Raw genomic sequence first — 23,716 nt, forward strand, 5'->3', positions numbered from 1 at the left:
AGAAATTGGTTCAAACTAAATGTGTGGACCATTATGTTATCTTTTTTTTTTTCGTTCTCCATTTTAAACAAGACAAATCGGCATCTCTGGGGGGGTTTCGCTAAAATGTTCTCCGAACTGTTGAACATTGAATACCGGGGCATGTAGCAGCTGTTTTTCCTCGAGGAAAAAGCAGCAGAGTCTCACCCAAAAATGCTTATCAGCCTTTTTTGACTTTGTGCCAAAATAGCTGCGAGGGTTCGGCTACAGCCTTTGCTTTGTGACAGAGCCGGGGCAAGAAGGAGGCGTCCTGGCCATGCGTTCTTTGCCACATGTTACTGAAATTAACACTCTCCGTGCTTTTCTTTTTCACTTTGTGTGCTTGCGTCCTTGTGTGTGTGTGTGTGTGTGTGTGTGTGTGTGTGTGTAGTCTATTCTATCCATTCAGGCTGCTTAGGCATGCCAAAGAGTTAATGCACTCTGAGTGTGTGTGTACGTGTGTTCCTTTCAGTGTGTACTTCCAGATCTGTAAAGCTCCACCACGGTAAGAGATGAGGTTAATAATTCAAGGAGATCTCAGAAGTGTTGCATATTTCAAGGATCCTTCAGCGGGGGCAGCTTATGCTGAATGACTCTGTATTCTCCCGTTTTCCTTGCTTTTCTTTGCACTAGCTGATATAGTTGCTGACGTACATTATAGTGGATCCCAGTATGGCGTGTGAGTGCAGGCACTGAGCCTGCGCGCTGCCTGGGAGGAGTGGATTTCTGTGTCATTCTTCTTCCTCCACCCCTCCCACATTTAGTGCTTTCCACCCTCCCACTCTGCCTCGCTCTCTTCCCTTCTGTGTCTCCATCTCCCACCCATCTTATGCTCCCTCCCTCCCTCCCCAGGCCCCAGTGCAAATACAGTTCCTTGCCGTGTTGGACATGTGATGAAAAAGTGACTGGTTCGCGCGCTCTGCTACACCTCCTATTTCATCATCAGCCGAGCTTTTCTACCCCTTCACTGTATGCCTGTCTGTCTCCTCCTCTCGGATTCTCTCTCTCTCCCTCTCTCTCTCTCTCCCCCTCTCCTCGTCTTCTCTCTCTGTATCGGTCGCTCCTCTCTTTCTGCTAGAGCCACACGCAAGGGGGAGACTTGAGCTCTGCGAGGGGAGAAAAAAAAAAAGAAAAAAGTCTGCTGCTATTTCTACAGTCAGGGCCTCCCCGCAGCCCGCCCTGCCATAGATGGATCTTTTTTTTTTTTTTACTCACTACTAGCTGGATTTTAACCCTCTGCATCCAACTAGCTGCACAGCAGCTCTGCAAAACCTGGCAACAAGTGGCTTTTTTTAGGGGCCCTTTTCTTACTTTTGGCACATTGATTTTTGCACCGCTCTGGATTTTTGATCGCTGTTTCTTCTGCTTTTCTGTTGCTTATTTTCTAAAACTGTACCTCATTTTCCTCTTCTTTTTTTGTTTGTTTGTTTGTTTGTTTGTTTGTTTGTTTGTTTGTTTTGTTTTGTTTTGTTTTGTTTTGTTTTGTTTTGTTTTATTAGGTTTTTTTCCCCTTGCTGGTTTCTAGCCATGTTTATTTGGTTTCTCTCATTTTGGATCAAAATTTTCCAAGGTGGTGTTTCTCCATCTGATGGGCCTTGATCCACCTGGAATGCCAGGGGCGCCATTTTTGACGGGTAACCTGTTTGTGGTGGTGGGCTCGTGGCCGGGATGTCCATGGATGGCAGTCACAGAGTGACCAGTGTCTCAGTAGGGTATACGTGTGCGTTTTAAAGGAGATGTTTCGTAATCCATGCCAGCGACTGGCGTGAAGTACTGCACCTTGTTTGTATTTACTCTGCTTCTCCTCCTGTTTCCTCTCCATGTCCTCTCTCCTTCGCTGTCTCCTTGTGTCTCTTTCTCACTCTTGTTCTCTCTCTTTCATGCCGACTTGCTCTCGAGGGCAAATGAGTGGTGCGCTGAGCTGGAGCTCTTACTGGGACAGGTGCCAATTGCAAACAAAAGAAATTAACAGGCAATAAGCGAAAAAAGGGGGGGGGGGAGCGAATTGTTGAATTGCAAGTTGTTGAGATGTCACCAGTAGCTGTGCACGTTACGTCGCCGCATGACCGGTTTGCGTTATTGTTGCGTTACGTTATCAAGTATTAAAGTAAAACAGAGGTTTGAATACTTTGCTTCACTTATTCCAGTGAAGGCATTTCACTTGAGAAGAGGGAGGGAGTAATGTGGGAGAGAAGCATATAGACTTGTGAATTATTCATGTGCTCAGCCAAGGCTGAGACTGGACTGGTTGTGCTATTTGCATGCATCAGACATGCTGTTTGTCTGTTTGCTAACATTCCTCATTCAAAGACTTGTTAACTAGCAGGCGGGCTTAGCTGGAGCCTCGCAGACAGCCTCATGGCCTCCTATTGTTTCAGGCCTCACCGGGCCTGGACCCAGCTGGTGGCAGGCAAGCCGTGCAGCCCTGAGCTTTGGGTTGAGACTGTGGTTGAAGGAGGGGTTTGTGCCTGGAGGTGAGACTGACGTGGGCACTGAGGCTGGAGCTGAGGCTGAGGCACGGCTGTGAACGGGACAGTCTGAGGGAAATCACGGGGTTATGCAAGAAGCACCAAACTGGAGCTTATGGCTTTCTCCTCTTCTTGACAGAGATGTGGATCAAAGCGGGAAGAGCTGCCGAGCCTCACCGGACATTTAGCGTCTTTGCTCTGGTAACTGGTGAGTAATTTTCATTTAAAATATGCCTATGGATGCATGGTTTCCGATGTACTTTATCAATGTGTTTGCATTTTGGGCGTTCAGTTTTCGCAGGAATCCTGTACAAATAAACATCTCGATGCATTTGAGGTCCTTGCACAAAGTTTCTTTTCACCTGAGCGAGCATTTATGCATCTGAATTTAAAGCCCTGCACTTAGAACAGCAGATATCAGAGCGTTAACAGCTATTCTCATGATTTCAAGAACATTTTCCCACTAAAAATTTCTACAAACTCATTCATAGTTTAGCAATAAAAAAAGGCAAAAAAGCACTCTGTTGACCAGATAGTCCTACTTTATGGCAATCAGTGAGTAAGTGCAAGGCCACAGTTGTGGAGGTATTTCATATGAGTGATGCTGTCCGAGCTTAGAATGCACTGTATGAAGAGAAGCACGTGGTGCGCTGATCATTTCGATCAGTTTAATGTTTTCAGAAGCTTGGAGGACGTCTTAATTTTTACAACTATTTATTTTTAAATGGCAAATTTCTTTGACTTTGTGCTTTTACAGTTTGTACTTGGTAAGCTTATATTTTATTCAAGAAAACGGAATCGAGAATAACTCACCATTTCTTCATCATTTGCTTTTGTATACATAATTTTTGTTAATCGGAGGATTCCTTCATATTTTTTCCCCACTTTTGGATCTATACCTTACATGTCTGAATACAGATTTTACAAGACTTGTGCTTTTGATACAAGCGCTTTACATACAACTACAGATGCTTTTGTTATGGAAGAACAAACCTGAATGAGCAACAAACGCAGCAGTTTCACCAACAAGAGAATTTATAAAAATTGACTGTGGATATTGTGAATTTAATGATCAAGATCATGGGAAATCTGTACTGCTTGAATGTTTTTAAGACATTAAAATAGCAAAGTATATTCCCAAGTCTAATGAGAAAAATCTTCTTCGAGGTGTTGCTTGAAAGTATAATCAAATTTGCAGTAAAGCTGTTTTCTGATTGCGTTTTTTGAAAATTGCGGAAATTTTCTAGTTTAATCAACAAAAGTTTGCGTATTTGTCGAATATTCTGCTTTGGATTTCAGATGTGCTGTGTTATGTTGGGTGTCGGGTTTTACATAAAAGATGACTTTTTTTGAAGGACAAAGTCAAAATGATTACACAAAGCTTTCAAGAGTGAGGCTTACTGTTGCATATGTAGCTTATTATGCTCATTCATATGAATGTAAGCTTTGCTGTACTAGCTGTGGACACATGGTTTTGGCTGGAGGAGTATCTCGCTACTCCACCCCAAGGCCTTTTTGGCACTGAATGGCAGGAGTGCAGTGGAAGGTTGCATGTCGAGAGGCAGATGGCAGGGTTTTCAGCATTTTCTCTCTGTGTGTAAAAGCATACCTACAACAACACAACAGCCTGGTACAACCCACAGTGGGTGCACTGAAGCAAACTAACAGTTTATTGCATCTACACAGCAGAGCTAGCAATGGGACACACACAGACACAGTCACACATACACACTACACGCTAATACAAATTTACAGTCAAACGTGCGTGTAAATGTATTCGTGTAGTTAATAGTAGTTCATAATAATTGTACTTTTTTTTTGTTGATGCTTTCTTGGTGTATGATGTGAGGTTTAGTCAAATAGTTGGTTAGAAGCATTTTTTCACGTAATTACCAACAGCAAAGTGGCTCAAATGGCTTCTTCTTTTAATTTTTTTTTTATTTTATGTAAATGGAAATATGTACTTAATATAATGCAGAAGCAAAGCAGACACCAAAACTGCATGCCACAGCTACAACACCAAGTTCTCAAACTTGAACTTGACTGTCCTTGAACTTGAATGGGGGAAAAAAATTCAACAATTATTCTTAGTCTTAGTATGTTAAGTATGTTAGTTAAAACATATGGTGCTAACAAAAATCCATCTGAAAAAACGTGGGACATTTTTTAATAGATAAGCAAAAAAAAGTGTGTGTGTGTGTGTGTGTGTGAGGGGAAAGGGGGTGCACTATGCAAAAAATTATTTGTCATGTTCAGTTATTTTTCTACAATATTCGCAGCAATTCTGTAAGTAATTTATTACTATTTTTATTATATGTATCATACTGAGCTAACCCTGCTATTTTTAATTTATTACTCACTTTCAGTTTAATTTATATTTGAGTTTGTACATGTGAAACTCAAATATGTCGTAACGCGTAGTAAAAAGAGAAGAAAATATAAAAACGGACGAATATGTGCACATGTGCACGTCCTCATTTTTTTCTGCCAAGTGTAATTGTTTAAAACAAATCTAAAGTTTGTCCCGTGAAGTTTTTTTTGTAAGCACACGTCTTCATAGAGGAAACTAAGCAGAAAGCGTAAAAGAAAAATGTGTATGCTAAAACACTGTTTTTAAAGTATTTACATTACTGTAGAGATCAGTTTACGAATAGATAAAACACAGCAGCAGCCTTTTTTAGTGTGTGTGTGTGTGTGTGTGTGTGTGTGTGTGTGTGTGTGTGAGAGAGAGAGAGAGAGAGAGTGTGTGAGTGAGTGTGTTTGCAGTAAAATAATGGTGCAAGGCATGATTGAGCATGTTTCTACTTGTTGCTGCATCATGTATATGATTTTGTTTCTTAAAAATTCATATATATATATATATATGACCACAAAACCCTTTTATTATTCAATGACTTTTCAAGTGTCACAATAAAAATTTAAATTTATTTATAACTGCCACAATTCTCAGAATTAAATTATTAATAATAATAATAGTAGTTCATAATTATTTAGTTCTACCTTTCGACTAGTGTAAAAAAGGCAATTGTTGTATGAAGTATTCTCCAAATGATCATTTATATAGTAGCAGTAAAAATACATAATTTCTTTTGTGTGTAAAATTGCGATAATCTCTTTTTACACACTTGGACATTTTCACATTTCTGAATCATACATAATTTAAAAAAAATATGTTTCACATCAGCAAGAATACATGGAGTGTAATATTGTTGTCTTTTGTGTTGCTGTTTCATTTTGCACATTTTGATGCTCGTGTGTGTGTGTGTGTGTGTGTGTGTGTGTGTGTGTGTGTGTGTGTGTGTGTACGGGTTCGTACTATCCTGGTGGGGACCAAAATCTGACTTTTACTATCCTGGTGGGGACTTTCTGCACCGTGGGGACCAAAATCCAGGTCCCCTCGGGGTTGAAAGCAATTTTCACACTCAAAATGCGGTTTTACTGTCAGGGTTACAATTAGGTTATGGTTAGGTTTAGGGTAAGGGTTAGGGTTAGGCATTCATTTTTAATGGTTAGGGTTAGGGTAAGGGGCTAGGGAAAGCATTATGTCAATGGGATGTCCCCACGAGGATAGCAAACCAGACGTGTGTGTGTGTGTGTGTGTGTGTGTGTGTGTGTGTGTGTGTGTGTGTGTGTGTGGTGAGGCAGCCCTGTGCAGACTGCTGTCTGAGTGTTTGAGTTTGAAGTTTTGAGTATGTGGTTGAGGTCGTGTGCGAGTGCTCAGCGTATTCTTACTAGTGCAACTCAGTGAAAATGAGTCATTCATGAGTACAACACAGCAATAAGCCACCGACACAGTGCTTCATTTGTTAAGTGGATAAATTGGTATTTTAGATTATGTGATTTTGTTTCATTTATGAGCTTGCTGTGATGTTGTGAATTTCATCCAATTTCCTCCTGGCTAATATGAAATCCAGATTGGAGTGATGAATGGGGGCCAAGTCACCACTCACTGTAAATATATTTTTGTGCCATAATAATGAAGCCGCTTTGAATTCTGCTGCTTAAAGCGGCTTCAGTGTGCTGTTAAAAATACAATAAAACTGAGAAAGCCAACATAATGGAAGTTATATTGTATGTCTGAGCTCTCTGGAGAGCTGTCAGGGTTTGGGATTTTGTTGTCATACTCTGCTGTCTGGGCTTGCTCTACAAAAACGCATGTAGCACTCTTAAGTTGAGTGTATTCACAGGTTCACTGTAAAAGTGTTTTCTATGTTTAAAGAATGGAAATTTTCTAGCACGTTTATCTCACTGTTTATTATGTGATCAGATATTTCTTAACTGCATGTCTGTTTCTATTAAACTTTTTAAACTACTTTCCCACTTTTTAGTAAATGGTCGTGTATATTAAACAAAATACATAAAAAATTAAACCTGATGTGATTTTATGTCGATCTAAAATGAGTTCAAAGCATCAATATATTGATCCATCCTATATTTAGGTGCAGGATTCTTACTGAAGCAGTAACACTATGCAGCAGGTCTGCATAGTGTTACTGCAGCGCATCTAAAGGTCAAGGTGAATTCCACCAAAACCTGCAATAAAATGCTTTTCACTGTGCTCGTGTAGGCATCAACATTAGAGTTAGAAAAGTTTTAAAAGGGGCCCTTTAGTGCAGTCATGCCGACTCTCTGTATTAGAAAATGACCAGGCCCCCTGTTGCTCTCCTCAACGTGGAAGAATCCATGAGTGGATCTACAGTGGCCACTACAGGCTGTGGCACACACAGGATCAGAGTTACAGTACACAAGAAAGTAGGCCAGGCCTAAACAGAGAGGAGAGAATCTAGAGGAAAAAGTCCTCAATGCACGCACACACACACAAAAAAAACATATACAAGAATTTTCAGTGTTCTGGTCAACTATATAAGTGCTGAAATTATGTCATAAAAACTAAAAAAATGTTATAAAATGCTGGGGAAAAACCCAAACTATGTATAGATTAACACCTAAGCTGTGTATTGAGGTGTGTTTATCTGCAGCACCACTCCTACTTTATCCGTATTTTATTTTTTTGTGGTTATGTTTGGATGTTTCTGCACCGGAACCTTTGTGCAGTCTGTGTCGGTGTGTAGTCCTCGGGCAGTGATTGCAGGCAGGGTGTGAGGGCGGGACTCTGTGATAACACAGCGACCACGAGAACATTCGGTATACTAATACATACAAACCCATTCGTGTTACAGAGACCATGCGCAACCTCCACGGTTTTGATGCTTGTGTTTGCTTCAGTTTGCTACATTTTTGCGGGGTTGAATGTATCTCCAAGTCTGTTTTTCTGCTCGTGTGTCCTTTCCTGTTTGTGAAGCATGCGCTGCGTTCATGCAAAATCTGGCAGCGCGGCATCTTTTCGAAGGGTTGCGCAAGTGCGTTTGCTTGTTCGCTTCTACTTTAACAACGTGAAGCTATCCAAAAATACTGTTTCATTTCTCTAATTCGCCGCTTTTTTCACTTTTTAGTTTGCTCGATCACTGCTGCTCTTTGTCTCTCTCTCTCTGTTCATTTACAAACAGTAGCCAGCTACAACACAATCACAGGCACATATGCTGATGCTCTTACACTCATATTCCTGCACAAAAAAAAAAAAAAAAATCCTGCTTTTTCTCACCCATCTCATCATACATGGAAGCCATTAGTCCATTACCCTGCTGACTACTGAGGACTGGACTTTTTTTTTTTTTTTAGTTCCTTCCTGTGTTAATCAGGATGTCAGCTGGGAGTGTCACATGTAATTTATCCACAAAACCACAGCAATTCCACAGAGACGGTAAGTACAGTCATAATGACATAATATTGGACTGGGACAAAGTTTCAAGGCATGACAGAAAATTAGAATTTTCCTCCCCTGTACGTATCCCTCTTTTTTTTCCTCCAGACATTCTGTAAGTAAAAAATAAATAAATAAAAAAAATAAATAAATAAAAAAAATTCACATGCTTGCTTTACATCATGAGCAAAAGTTTGTGTTTCTTTTTTCCCCTGAATTGGACAACTCTCACATTTGAAAACTGAGCACTGTTTTCTCATGAGAGTTTGTTAGAAGTTTGACACATGTAATGTTTGAGCATTGTAAATACTCATTGTTTTTCTCTTCCTGCCCTAATCAAACGCACTGAGGCTGTAATACACAGCATCACGTGCGAGTGTCTCTCGGCACACATCGTCGGGACAGATGCTTGTTTTATGTACCTGCCAGGCAAAGCGATATTCCAGATAATGCTCAGCTGCACCCACTCGTTTTTTTCTTTTCCAGCACTCATATATTTCTTCAGCTTTTGGCCTCTGCTGTCGCCAAGGCAATTTAGTCCGAGAAAAACTGCAGAATCAGCAACCTCGTTCCACTCGGAGTTAAAATTGGAAGTGTTGAAAAGCCTCGCCTGCAACCCTTCCCCCCCCAACTATCAAAATACTGTAAATCCCTTTCCTTCAGCTCACCTCCACTCCATCACTTTCTACTGCTCGTCACTGATGAGCTAAATTATGTTGGCTGCATTTACTGTTGGCAACGTTTAGCGAACTGGATTGGTTTGGGCTGTTTTTTTGGGGGTTTTTTTGCTCATTTTGTTTGACTACAGTTTCTGCTGACTTGTGCCATGTAATACAGCAAATACAGCACTTGATGTTTATGTAATGTGCATATACTCAGGTTTCCTCGCTTGCACTCACCAAAAGGTTTTAGAATTTCGAGTGAAATACGACAAAAGCCTCCATACCAACACAAAACCCACCGACATAATGTATGTGTAGTTTTCTTTCTATACTCACAGCCATTCATGTGGTATATTCTCATATCATGTTGACTGTCCCATCTGCACACACTCAGGCAGGCTTCATGAGTCATCAACATGTATATGCACACAAACAGCATACCCACACACGCACAGAGTGCAGTGGGTGCACAGCTCGGACATGAATCTCTCTCCGTGGAGGATGGAGGAGTTGGGTTACTCATGAGCCCATAAACATGTGCTGGCAACACTCCGAGGTACTGCACTGTAATTACAAACGTTAGAAACAATATATAAAAGACCCTTTGCCCGACAAGGCCGTGCTCCGCGTTGCAATTAGCATCCGTGTCCAGAATTATCACCCTTCGGCAGCTGCCGCCACACCGAGTGAAAGCCTTAAATCGGCAGTGTCCTCCTGGGCCCGCAAAATTGTCACATTTGCTCTTTATTCTCTTCTGCGCTTATTTTTTACTTGCGCAATCTGAGATTTGGCTAACAACGCCTAACTCTGTCGCCTCGCTTCCTGTTCCACCTCCACGTGATAGTGTCACATGTGCACGACGCACAATAACCAAAAAGCTACCTTGTACATTAACTCTGCGCAGCCCGCACATGCCCTCTTCTGCGAACCAAGCATACTGTACTGCATGTGTAAAAGAAAAAAACAAAAAAAGACTTATTAGACTCACAAGTACGTGCAGATGCACCACTTCACCCACGCACATGACACTGTGGGCTTTCGGTAACACGGTGTGCCAAAGCGTGCACATGTATGCAGCGAGTGGGCGCTACCGGGCGAGGCCGAGGCCACAGAGGAGCTTGTGTGTGTGTGTGAAGTGTGCGGGTGTGTTGGTGTAGGGTGAGCATGCGGCAGTAAGAGTTGGCTGGTGTACAGGCCAGCAGAGAGGGTGCGGTGTGTTACATGTTTCGCTAATGAGCTTCCTTGGCTAGGCAAAAGTGTAGGGCGAGCTTATTGGTAAACAGGCTACAGAGAAAAGACCCTACAGCCCTCTGCCGCTGCTACTGCTGCTGCAGGCTACTCAACCGATCAGGCTCTCTGTCTCTGCTCCTCTCGATTGTGTTTTTCACTTTCTCTCTGTTTACGTTGCTGTAAATTGTCTCTCACTCCATCCCCCCCCCCCCCCCCCCCCCCCCTCCTCTCTGTCTTTCCTTCTCGTAGGCAGTGAGACAGAGTTTTGAGCTCCAAGCGCAAACAGTTTTGGCCAGAGAGAGAAATTATGCAAACACACACTGGCGATTGTAAGTACCCCAACGTGTTAGAAATGTTTTGGGCTTTTTTTGTACAGGATGATGTATTCTGATGGTGTTGGATTGTCTTGCATTTCAATTTCATTGAGATAGGGGCCTGTAATTAAACGCTGTGCAGGTTACGTCCCCGCTTTGTCTACATGTATTTTCTTTCTCTTTGTGAGACTTATTATGATGTGAGCCTGGAACAGATTAAAATCATAATGTGTTGTGCCTTTATCCCTTTTTTTAGAAAGGCCAAGGTCCCGATGGCTTTATTAGTGCAGCACATTAAGAAAGAAAAAAAACAAAACAAAGATAATCTTTTCGCGCACATGCGCAGAAAACACTTATCCGAACTGCCCGCTAGGCAACGACTCGACTCTCCCTCTCTCTCCGTATGCATGGTCCTGAAACTGTTGGAAAATGGCTTCCACTCTGTGCCTTCCAGCTCTCAGCTCCCTGCCGCCATTTTGTGCATCGCTGCCAAAGTAGTCAGGTAGCAGAGGAACAGAGTAAAGTGGGAAAGAACAAAGTGGGTGCAACTGGATGCTGGGTTCAGGGGAAAAAGGAAAAAAAAAAGGTCTAATAAACTGTGAAAAGGTGTGCAAATTGAGGAAAAGTAGCGCTCTAATGTACAGTGACAGGACCATTAGCGTGCCTATTTCTTATGGGGAAATGTTTTAATTGTTGTTGGCTGATTAGATAAAAATCAAGCGGCCTCCACTCTGGATCACTTCCAGCTCCTCTTTTCAACAAGCTGACCTCGAGTGGACACCATAAACAGTGCCTTTTTTTTCATAGGGGCAAATGTGCGCTGGCAGTGGCCACAGTTGTGTCGCACCCTTGCGCGTTGCCTCCAACCCCCGCCTGCTTTCTCCCAACATAACCTGCTGTCTTGTAGCTACTTAAAGCCAGTGAATGGATAAAATCTTTAACCTCTGCTTTTTAACCTGTCTCCACCCTAACCACAGTGCACCGAGCTGGAGCTTCAGCCCATAACTGCGGCTGTATTGTACGGACTTAGTAACCCCAGGGACCACCCTGCAATCTATAGCTATAGTGACTAGCTGCCTGCGGCTCTGGAATTCTGTGTGCGCTCCACGTTTGATTATAAGTGCAGATGTTATTAAAGCCCTTCTCTCATTTACAGCCCACAGACACTAAAGCAGGTGTTCAGTAGGTGTATAAAGCTCTCTTGATCCCCCACTACCAGTCTGAAATGACACACACCATTTCTTTTCATTTTTGTTTGCTTTGCTTCTGGGACTGTTTCAGGTTAGCAGCCCAGTATTGCAACAGCAAGTTAAAGAAAAGAAGAAAAAAAAAAGTCTGGGGTTGGGAGAAAAAAATCATACATAATATAATTATTATAAAGTCATAAAAGCAGAAATTATGTTAGAAAAAGCAAAATTGACCTAAAAAGCAGGGGAAAAAGACTTGCTTGTAATTGCAAGGTTGGATGAACCTCATCGCACCAGCTCCAAGAACTTTGTTATACGTGTGTGTGTGTGTGTGTGTGTGTGTGTGTGTGTGTGTGTGTGTAGAAAGGGGCTAAAGTGTTCCACGGAAAAACAGCAAACATCAGCTACACGACATTGTAAATGACCAGAAAATAAATGAGCGGATCGACACCGCTCATCGGGTTGTACCTGTTAATAGCGTCAAGTGTTATAAAACCTCCCTTACTGTATCATTGTGCCTCACTGCTGCCATGTAACTGATTTAGACAGTAGGTGCAAAATATAGCAGAGGTCCCTCTGGCAGTAAAACCTGGCCTATTTAGGCCTGTCACATACACGCTCTCTATGAGACAGCCACTCAGTCAGCGGCAGCTCCGAATGCACTCTGTCCCCTTTGACTGCTCACTCCTTAATCTGCCCATGTGCTTGCATATGGGACAGAGAGGCCTCCATATTGTGTTTGTAGTATGAATTATGAATCCTGTTGCATAACCGTGGCCTGCTTCTAGGGCATACCACTACAACATCTACCCAGAGACCAAAGCTTGAATACATTTACCCGGCCTAGACCTCTTGGAAATAATACTGTGAAGCTGTGCCTGCCTGCATTTGTTTATGGTTATATAGAGCAGATGGCCATGCAACAGGGTCACATAGTCACGCACTGGCTGCCTCACTTGTACTGTCACACGCACAAACCCCTATAGGCAGAAACGTAGCAATCTTCAAAGCACTGAAGGAGATTGAAGGCACAGGAGTTCATTCAGTCATTTTTCACTGTGTGTGTGTGGGGGGGGGTATTAAAAGTTGTTATCAGGGTATATAACTGTATATTCCCATTTATGCTGGCAGCTATCCTGGAACTATAGGAGCTGGTGCTAAAACCTTCTGCCAAATCAATGCTAACTATGGTTAACTGCGCTGTATTTACAGCGTTAGATTTCAGTGGTGAGCCTGACTAAACGCAGCTGTAGCCTGAGAGTTACAGGCTCTTGAAGGTTACAAACTGTGCAGATCCCCGTCTGCCTGCTCTGGCCTGCTGTCTGTCAGCTGAAGTTCATATTCAGGAAGAAAGGTATTTGTTCAACCCTCTAAATATAGCTGGTGACAGATGCCGCTCAAAGGGGCACTGCCCATTTGAAAGGGGCCCTGCGAGCAGGCCGGCGCAGAACACAGTGCATGTAGACGTGTCAGAGCTATAGGCTTCCTCTAATAGACAGAGGCCTTGTAGGTCACCAGCAGCCACATGGCAGTGCGCATTTCACCAGAGCTCTTTAGAGTGGCAGTACGAAGATTAAGACTTTGATTTCAATGAGCAAAAAAAGGTTGCTTTTTTTGTATTTTTATACATTTATTTAACTCGGTATTGACGTAACCCACTGTGGGAAACTAACACAGTTCAAGTTTCTTAAGACCTGTATCTATAAAAATGCCAGTGTCCTAAGCAGAAGAAGGCGAAGGAGCATACATAGAAATAACCCCACAAAGCATAACGTGAGGGTTAACATCACTTTAAAGTAAAATCATGCACTTCTGTACCACCTATGCAAAATAAAACCAAAAATCCACCTTTGAATAAATAATAAATTCTCATTGTTAAGTGCCCTCCGATAACTAATTTTGAAAGTCTTGAGCAATAATCTGTAGAGTCATTGAAAACGTAGACAGGCACCATTGCTCAGGGGGCCCAGATTTGCGACAGTGTGAGACACCTGCTTTCAAGCTTTTTTTCTGGGTAGACCTTTGTCTTGCTGTGCATCCTGCAGCCTGTGTGTATATGCATGCAAATGTGTGGATGTTTCTTTGTGTATGTGCGATTGTACACTGCGTGAGAGAGATGAGAAGCAGCTGGCAAGGTTGGGCTGAGTGGTGTGGGAAACCCCTGCTGTGTACATTGTCATTACAGTGATTGGGGTCTCATTTTTTTTACCCCTAGAGTTGGGGCCGCAGGGCCACACTGGAATGAGCTAAGTTTGCCTAATCCAGCCCTCCTCACCTGGCATGTTTATGGCTCTGCTGCGGGATGGAGGGGTTGGAGGGGTGTAAGTCAGTGGGGCCAGTTCATCTCACAGTCTTACAGGCAGACACACACTTTAACCAAGTTGGCGTGAGTACATGCACACTTGCACATGTATGCATTTGCTCATCTGCATGCACAAACACCACAAGTGTCAAGTGCGTTCAGTGCACATGCGCTAATGTGTTCTTGCAGCATCACAAACACGCGCTATGCACACACTGTACATTCAAACTTATTCATGTGAACTTTGAACTCCCTGTTCTTTCACTCCTAACACACACTTGCACAAGGTTCGCAAGCTCAGTATCTGCCTCATGCAGAGGTGACGGAGAGGTCAGCCTGTCTGACTTTGAGCAGAATCCCCCTGTGGCTTGCCCCAGCCATTCCCCCTGGCATGTGTAACAGGACCTGCCCAAGCAGCCTCTCCTCTTCCCCCAGCTCCTGTCCTCCTCCTACTGCTGCCTGCCCCTTGGCCCTGGTATAAATAGATGGGTCATGCCTGCTGTGCTATCTGTATCGAGGGGGTGGGGGTGGTGGGGGGTGAATAGTCCACCCTGTCTATCTACAAGATTCCTCGTGTCTGCACCACTTCTGCTGCAGCAGGACATAAAAAGAAAAACAGGTATTTCTGACCATATCATTTGCACACTAATGTCACCATATTGAGTGTGTATGGGTGTACTTGCAAAGTTGAACTATGAGCACCTGTCAATCACCCATCACCTGTCTGATGAGGCATGTTGTTTTGTGTGTTTTAAAGCGGAGAGTGGATACAGTCAGTATAGTGTGTGAGTGATCTTTTTACCCTGAATACAATGTTTTTTTATAGATTTTATTGTATTTTATTTTATTTTTTCATTTTTTAAATTTTTTTTATTTTTTTTAACCATCAGGATTTTTGTACATGAGGAAGACCCTCCAGTGGTGTAGTGGTTAACACATATGCTTGGGAAGTCAAAGGGCACTTGTTCAGTTCCAGCTGGAGACATACATCCCTTTAGGGCTTGTATCTGGCATCTAACTCTGACAAAGCATGCAGAGCCGCCTGCTGTGGTGACCCCTTGTGGCAAGTGAGAAGCTTTTTGTTTTATTTTATTATTCATGAAGGTTGGCCTGGTAGTTTTTGGTTATCAAACAAGCGGTTAAATGAATGGTATAGAAAACCTGTGTCCACATTGACTTTCAGTACAGATGATGTAGTAATTGTCTGATTAGATATGATTTCAAATTTACCGCTTGAAATTTTGTGCTACTTGCAGATCTCGTCGGTTTGACTAGGTCACTGGATATGCAACGTAGTTGTACTTGTGCATCGTAAACTTTATTGCATCTTTGGCCAAAAGTCAACTGTTTGCCTCTACACATAAGTATAGAAACAAAAAATGCAAATTGCATGACTTTAATGAACTTTGTAGATCCTTCTGAGTGCCAGAAATATCCCCTTGCAGTAAAAACTACATTGCTAGTGCTACTGCACTGTCACCTCTAGATTTTATGGTGAAACATCAGAAGTCAGTCTGACTGTGACCAAATAAAAGACGAGAAGGTTTAAATATTGATTTTACTGTTGTAGTGGTTTGTATTATCATTTATTTATTTTAGGTAAATGAAGAGCATTTAATATATGCTGACATTTCTTTCTGTAACCATCTTTTATGTCGGTGATACAATGTTGCAGAGGTTAGTGCTGCTGCCTCACAGCCAGAAGGTTCTGGTAATGAACCACGGTATATTCATGTTGGTATGTTCTGTAAGTGCAGAATAGATGAGATACATTAAAGCTTTGAGTGGTCAGTAAAACGACAAAACATGATGGAAATTTGTAATTTGCAGGAATGAATAATAAGAATCTGAGGTTGGATATTACATTAAAGTGGTCTTTAAAAAAAAAAATCTACCCACTCGCTGACCTTAAACCACCAGAACCTCAAAGATCAGGTTACAAGGTTATAGCTGAACTGATTGGCAATGTAGCACTTAGACTCAAGTGTGATTAAGTTAAAGTGAGTTTTTAAGCAGCGCCTAGCTTTGCTGTGAACACTGTGTGAAAATATGATTAGGTAAATCAGTAAAATGTTTTACCTTACTTCTTTTTTCCAAGCTTGTGTGCATGTGTTTCAAACTGTGACCTTCTGTATGTTATTTGGTTATGCATTCACGTGTGCATCCATATATGTGTTTTATGGGACATTGTGAGACAAAGATGTGCAGAAAGCAGGACTTGAGCTGAGGGAAGTGTGAGGCTGAAGCAGTACTTTAGTTACAGAGCCAGCTTGTTGAGTTTGCACGACAACCAAAGAAGAGTTCCAGATTGTCCTCTATAACTGCGGTAAAAAAACCAAGTGTGCAACATGAGTATGGACCTGTGGGTGTGTGTATATATGCTTGCATTTCATGTTAGTTCTCTACAGTACATGTGCGTGGGTGTAAGCGTGAATATTTTCCTGTCACTGGAAGATAGCAACTGGCTCTGACTTCACTTGAAAATGATAGCTTTCCTGGATAAGCACTCTATTGGTCAGGACCCCAGGGTCATATACTATATTAGATTAAAGTATGTTCAATCAGCAAATGTAGAGGACAATGTGTCTTGACCCTACATTATGAAGTCTGGGCCCCACGCCACAGAGCGTTTTGCAGGACTGCACAATAAAATGAGTTACATGCTTTAGCATACGGTTTTCTCTATGTAGGGACTGATTTAGCTCCTAAAATCATTGCAAGTTGAGCTCTGTAATGGAGTTTGTTCTAAGTTCAGGCCTTCTGCAAAGCAATGTTATTCTAGAGCGTCTAAATATATGAATTTAAGTGTTGTCCATCATAAGTAAATTAAGTCCTTGTAAATTATGCGAGCTCCGTTTGTCATTACTAAATGTGTGTGCAAATGTATATGTGTGCTAACTGTAGGTTGCCATATTTCTTCTCTCAGGTTGTTTCTGCAAAGTATCTGTTTGGTCCTTTTGTGTCTGTTATACTGTACAGGTGTGTGCCTGCGCATATTTACAACCCACAGCTCTATGGTGTAAGTAAGGCAGTGTTGAATAATGCAGAGAGCCTCAGACTCACCACTGAGCAGACACAATGGGGCCTCTCAGCTCAAGACATACTGCTTTGTATTGTGCTGTGCTGTACATTTCTGTCTTCCCAGTACATTAGATTATATACAGTAATCAGCCGACTGTATGGCACGAAACACGCACAATGGTGTGGTTTTATCAAAGAACACATGAGCATGAACCGCACTGTAAATAAATATAACCCCCATATACAAACTGCAAGCAAAGCCAGACACGTCTTCACCCAAAAGTCCAAAATGCAGCGTTTGAACTGGCTGCAGTGTTTGCAATTGATCTCACATATGTCAAATCTAAAAGTCATCATGCTGGAGTATTTTTCTGTTTCCCCTTTTGTCTTTGTTGCAGAAGTAACAGATTTTCCCTCTTGGGTTTTTCCACATGGAGACTACCTGACATGCTGCTGAAACCATGATGGAGGGAGGAGGTTATAGGCCAGTGGGCCCTTCCAGCCCCTTTTCTCGATGCATGTTATATAGCAGGTGAGAAACATTAACGGAGGCAGCAGCAGCTGCAGACCTCTGCTCCACACATGTGGGCCAGGATATGAGCTAGCTTGAGCTCTCCCACTCTCAACTTTAGTGAGTAAGGTTATCGCTCTCCACTCAGAACCACAGGAAACAGTGCTGCCAAACTGGAAACAGCATAGCTCTGTGTAATTTGTTTCAATACGTTACTTTGAACACTGATCTTAATAGTATATAGGTTTGCCAGAACTTGATCTAAAATGATTCTATTTGCTTATTTGCTTATTTGTCATGTGACTGGCCACACCCACCCTAGCTTCTAAAAGCTATGTGATATTTGTGAATATAATAATGTTTCTGAGTGTTTTTGAGGTTAGCGTGTTTGCTATACAATGTTCATTATGAATATACCATTTAAGTTATTTACTGGTTGCCTTTGAATATGGAAATGTCTTGGCTGCGCAATTTGCTTGAGACATGTGTGCCTTGTTGGGTCATTTGAATTACCCCCCTCAGCCTGGGCCATGAACCCGGAGACCCAGTTGTCACATTGTGTTTTGAGCGCACAGACTCTGGCCCCGGTGGTGAGGTGTCCCAGAGGAGAGTGGCATGTTTCTGTGAATCATAACCGCTGTTCTGTGTTCAGTGAGCCGTGTCAAAGCGGATTACCTGCATGAACGGGGACCTGAAAGGACTTTGTTTTTAAAGACTGTCCTTTGGGGTGAGGTAGTAGGTTGTATAGTTTTAGGGTCGTACCCTTCCTGTCAGATAACTATACAACTTACTGTCTTTCCTGAAGTGGCTGTAATGTCGTCAGATGCCTTTGGTGGAGTGCACGGATCCAGATCGACGCACTGCTTGCTAACGGCTCAGTAGCACGAGTTTGATAGCAGAAAGTTATTAAGGACTGTAGCCGCTTTGTGCAAGTCGTTGATTGCCAATAAAGTACAACTGTGTTTTCATTGTAAGTGTTCATTCTTTTTGTGTAAAACACAACAACAGCAAAAATGTCCTCTTCATATCTCAGCAGACACTTTGCGCTGCATAATCGTTTCCAAAGGTTCCTCCTGTTTAGCCGCCAGTCTCTTTGTTTATTTTCTTTGCACTTGTAAAAATCTAAAAGAAATCGTCACAATTTGGGGGGTTTTAGTAATTAAAACTCGACAAAAATCTCAGTGTTTGCTTTTCATGTAGGTATGGTTTTTGTCAAATTCTGTATATTCATTTACAGATTGTATATGTCGTCATAACGCTTTTATCATTACCAAAGATTTTACCCAGCCTGTAGGGCCTTTACTGATGTTCGTACGGGGTGAGGTAGTAGGTTGTGTGGTTTCAGGGTAGTGATTTTGCCCAATCAGGAGATAACTATACAACCTACTGCCTTCCCTGAAGGGCAGCAATACTTCACCATTCACACACATCAGGAAGCATTTTGTTCATATCATTAAACAAAAATCCATATCGACAAACTAAACCACATGAATCATTTGAGTCTAAGAAATTTTATACAAAGATGTCAAATCAGACGATAGCAGCGGAAGGATCCAGCAGGTAAAGTTTGTGCAGTAAGGAAAATGTCTTTGACTCAGATTTTTTTAAATTTTTTTGCTTCAAAATTAATAATAAAAAATAAGGTGATTGATCATTGCTCCTTGGTGTTCTTTGGTTTATTCTCTCATCGGATGTTTCAAACTTTTGAAGCTCCTTTGGTTTTCAAAGTATCTTCCTGAGGTAAACTTTACATACAGTTTACATACAGTGCTGGGTCTCTTATGGGGAAAAGCCAGAACTTAATCGGAACTATGCAAAATCGTGGAACGCCATTGGTCTGTTCTGACCTCTTTATCTTTCAAGAAATATTGGAAACACAAGTGGCATCCTGGGATCAGCCGGTGACCTCGGTGTGTTCTAAAACTGCAGAGCACAAGATATGGAAAGAAGAACCTTGGCACTACAGGGGGCTGAAGCATATGGCAGTAGAAGGTGTTTTCAGTGTTCTCTTTCTGGCCAGCAGCACATATAAATACACACACAGATGGATAACAAGGTGAGTGCCAGCCGCTATCCCAACATGGACATCAGACATACCTCACTGTCTGAGACTGCAGCCTGGTATCTCATATCAAGGTCAGGCTTGAAGTTGTCACTCACAGCGAGAGTTCTTGCACACCCTTGGATTTTTTTAGCCAGTTGTCACATAACAAGTGACAGCTTTGTGCAAAAAGCAACTATTTCTCATTTTTGACATAATCCAGTCCCTACAGGCACTAAAACTCCAGTGTGTTGCACTGCCACCTGTATATCATTTCCTATGTCAGAGTTTCACACATATCAGACGTTATCAGCCATGCTGAGCTTCTTGTGCAGCCACCAGATGTCTCTGACACAAAGAGGGGAATGGCTTGACAGCACATCACTGGAGTAACACTGCTCAGAGCTGTAACATTGTAGCGTGGGAAGAAGTCTACCACAGCACTGCATTCTGTGTGTCTAGACCAGTGTTGGGTGTATTTGTATGTGGGCTGCACCCACTGGGTAGCTGTACCCCTGCCAGCCAACAGGCTGAATTGATTTGATCCTCGGCCATGGTGATGGAGCAAAAGGGAGCTGAATACTAAGCCTGCTGAGACAATGACTCTGTGTGCATCCTGTCTCTTGGGTTGCATCTCTAAAGGCCATGCACCATCCTTCATCTCCTCCTGCTTTGCCACTTCACCCAAAACACTACAAAAAGCTCTGACATCCGCTTTGGGATACCCCCCACCCCCACCCATGCCAATGCAATAAGGAACTAATGAAATGCTTGCAAGGCTCAGGCTGACACATATGAGTCAGAATTCAATAATATACTGTTGCTTTTTCCAAAGTTGCCAGGAATTTGAAAAGAAGAATACTTGCAGCAGCGCTTTTATAAGAGCTTGCATGATGTCATGCCTGTATAAATGGAATGGTGTTATTGATTGAGTGTAAGTGGATAGGATTGAAAGCTCTGTGTGGGCAGGTCCTGCAAATAAACCACTGAGCAGTTTACATTTGCTGAAATGAAGCAAAGCTAAGCGTGGTTTCAAAATAGCTTCCGCCACCACATTAAATATGCGATGATAAAATGAGTTTGAAGTATAGAACCAAGGAAATGAAATTATTTTGTTTGCGTATTTATATTTTCTGCACACAGAGTCATTTCTAATTAATCACATTTAACACTGATCCCTCCAGTCACCAGACCTCTCTCACTCTTTAAAGACATGGCAAAGGCGCCACCTAGTGGACGCTCTACACTTATCTTTGTGCCATATTTGCTGAATATTTTATTTCTGCCAGTCACGATGTGTCATTCTTGTTATTGTGGAGCGGTTTATCCATAGTCCGCCCATGCTAATAGCCAATAAATAAATGAATGAATAAAAATAAAATAACACTTAATTATATGTTAATTTATTTATTTCTTAACCATGAACCATTTTGGCCACATTGAATTATTTGACCGTTTGCAAATTCATATTCTTTCCATATATTGATGAGTGAATCGAGTAATCATTGCAGTATTGCAGTAACACCAGGTAGGCCTCCAATAAGTTGACCACAAAGGGGTGATTGTGACTGGATGACTGGATGCAGGCAGCCTGGGAAAGCGGCTGTTCTGTTCTCGTGAGTGGGCAGACAACAGTGATGCACCTACATCATAAATACAAGAAATGAATACTGCGGGCGTCAGTGTTCTGTCAGTGTGAATGTTTGTCCTAAGGGAAACAAAAACAGACATTGTTGTTGCTGATAGTGGAGATTACATTTTGGGCAGTTTAGCCTGATGTGATCTTTGGCACCATAGTACAAAACTGGCTGATTAAAACAAAATCTGTTTTCTACAAAGTATTTGTGCAAATCCACAGTTTTTCTAGAAGATGCTTAAAAAACATGTCATGTCCTTGCAAGTTCTTCAGCTGCTGTTTCTTACCAGCAGGTGGCAGTAGAGGTCGCGTAAAACTCCCATAAGGACTCCAAAAAAATCCCCAGCCTGCTGTCAAAAGTCCAATCCAGGGCCTAAAACTTAACTTGTGTAACTGGTCGAGGTCGACAATTCTAGCATCAACTAGCACATTTTGTTTCAGTCGTTTTACCTCCAACATTGGGTCACATGTCATAGAATCATACTGTCATACTGTTAACACGCAAACACAATGTAGATGTAATTACGGACTCATTTTTGATCATGTTCTTCCTGATTTCCAGTTGGGGAAGAAAACACAGTATTAAGCAGACAAATCCATGATGTTCACTGTGGAGCGCTGAGTCTTCGAAAGAGCTGTAATTCTAAGGATGGGTTCTCTTTCGTAACCACAAAGTACTTCATCACACAGTTGCTTGTTCAGAGTTTGTTTTATTACAGCTAGGTTCACTTCATGGACAGACATGTTGTAAGCAAATGGGGGCAGCTGTCATTAAATTATCTAGATGTGGAAAGTCTCCCCTTAATTAGGAAACCAGCTGTGATCCAGACAGAGAGTCTTGACCGGAGCCCATTACTGTGGACTCTGCCTGCTCTACTGAGCTGTGTTGCAACGAGCCATATCTTCTCGGTCTAATGTTTCTCCGTGTCCTCCTCACACAGTGAAGTCGCCAGCAGTTGTGGAGAAGCCTGGTAAACTGGAGCTGGCATCAATGTGGATGTCCATAGGAGCAAAAAGTCATTCCCATGTAATAACTTGACTTTTTTAAAAAAGTTTCTTAAAAGCTTCTCGTGATAAAGATTAAAATATACTTACCATATTTGGCTTTTCTGAAGCCTTAACTGTTCCTAGAAGTGAGTAATCTGGGAATAACTGGACTAACAATGGACAGTGCTCTTAATAATTTGGGCTGTTAGATAAGGTAAGCCAAGCCTGAGTGACTAAAAAGGCATCACAGTTATACTGATACACAGGAGACTGGGAGTGGAGAGTATGATTTAGCTGTGGGTGCTAAAAAAAGACAAAAGATATAATATCAAGGGTCGTGGAAGATGGCAATGGGATGACAAGAGTAACACACAGACGCACACATAGGTAGAACAAACGTTATAGTGTTTACAGCTGTAGCACTTCATGGGATAGGTTAGGTCAAGGCTGACACACCCACTGAAACTATGTCATAAATTAAATCGCTGTGTGTGATAATGTAGTGAATAAGCCTTCAGGTTATGTTGTTTTTTAGGCATTTATTATTGAGACCAAGCATGAACATATACAGTAGCTGTTGCTACAAATTAAGAACCAGTATAATACCATATTACACAACAGGAGCCATGAGCTGTTTTTTTAATAGATATATTTGTTTGTTTTGTTTTGTTTTCTGAACACTGAGTAGTTTTGCGTTTGATAATTGCAATATTCTTTGGTATCTTCATGCAGCTTCACTGGTTATAAAGAATTTAACAGGTTTACTGAAAACCTAGATGAAAACAGATTATGCACGAGCTTATTCACACATATACACAAACATGCACGTGTGGCCTTGTTAGAGATCTGGTGTTTCAAACATAGGGCTCAGGGGTCAGAATCAGCCTGGTGAAGACCTTTTTGGTCATTTTTTTTTCTAATATTAACGTATCTCAGGGATTGAATGTGTAGTTAAACTCCTTTAAGCTGACAGACAGGAGACAGAAAGGAGCCCACTTAAGCTCAAAGTGGGCTCCTCGATGTAAAATACATTAACAACCCTGTTATAGATTAGGACTGTAGAATAAATGCCTGTTTACCATCAGCTAGCAACTTACAGTCTTAAAAATGAACGGGGTTAGATTATTTTGTTGAATAATATGAACACCAGCCATCACTGAGCTTATGCTGTACATGCTGAGTGTGCATGGAGGTTGTGAAAGTCCACTTTAGTCCCAAGACACATGCAGAGCAGCCAGCGCCTGGTTCCAGACCTCGAGTCCAGGGAGTGACGCCCACGTTGCAAAGACATGTAATGGCAAGCTGGGACAGGGAATAGGGGTGAAGAAACAGTAGAGCAGAGAGATGCAACTGACAGCCAGGGTCGCACACTCAGCATCTGGCATGAGCTGGGAAAACAGAGCAGCTACAGTAATGGGCAGTTTATTGCAACAGTTTAGCTGGAAATCCTGATAACTTGGCCTGTAGTCAGTGTGAAAGACTAGGATTTCTCCAGCTGCTTTTCTCGTCCTAAAATGTGCACAATTAGCACAACCTTGAAAAGCTAAATATCCCACAAAAAAAGATACAATGCTGCCA

General features: G+C 42.0%; 1 protein-coding gene across 2 annotated transcripts in view; it reads left to right on the forward strand.

Annotated features, from left to right (window-relative positions):
• Nucleotides 1-23,716, forward strand: part of pparab (peroxisome proliferator-activated receptor alpha b) — an 82,871-nt gene that overhangs the window by 20,688 nt on the left and 38,467 nt on the right. For both annotated transcript variants that reach the window (XM_063479278.1, XM_063479280.1), the window contains exons 2-4: nucleotides 2,626-2,694; nucleotides 10,389-10,468; nucleotides 17,362-17,495. The gene's annotated coding sequence lies outside the window, so the exon portion shown is untranslated. The remainder of the gene's footprint in view (nucleotides 1-2,625; nucleotides 2,695-10,388; nucleotides 10,469-17,361; nucleotides 17,496-23,716) is intronic.

Source organism: Pelmatolapia mariae, linkage group LG7, assembly GCF_036321145.2.
Source record: "Pelmatolapia mariae isolate MD_Pm_ZW linkage group LG7, Pm_UMD_F_2, whole genome shotgun sequence".
In the NCBI taxonomy this organism is placed as follows: domain Eukaryota; kingdom Metazoa; phylum Chordata; class Actinopteri; order Cichliformes; family Cichlidae; genus Pelmatolapia; species Pelmatolapia mariae.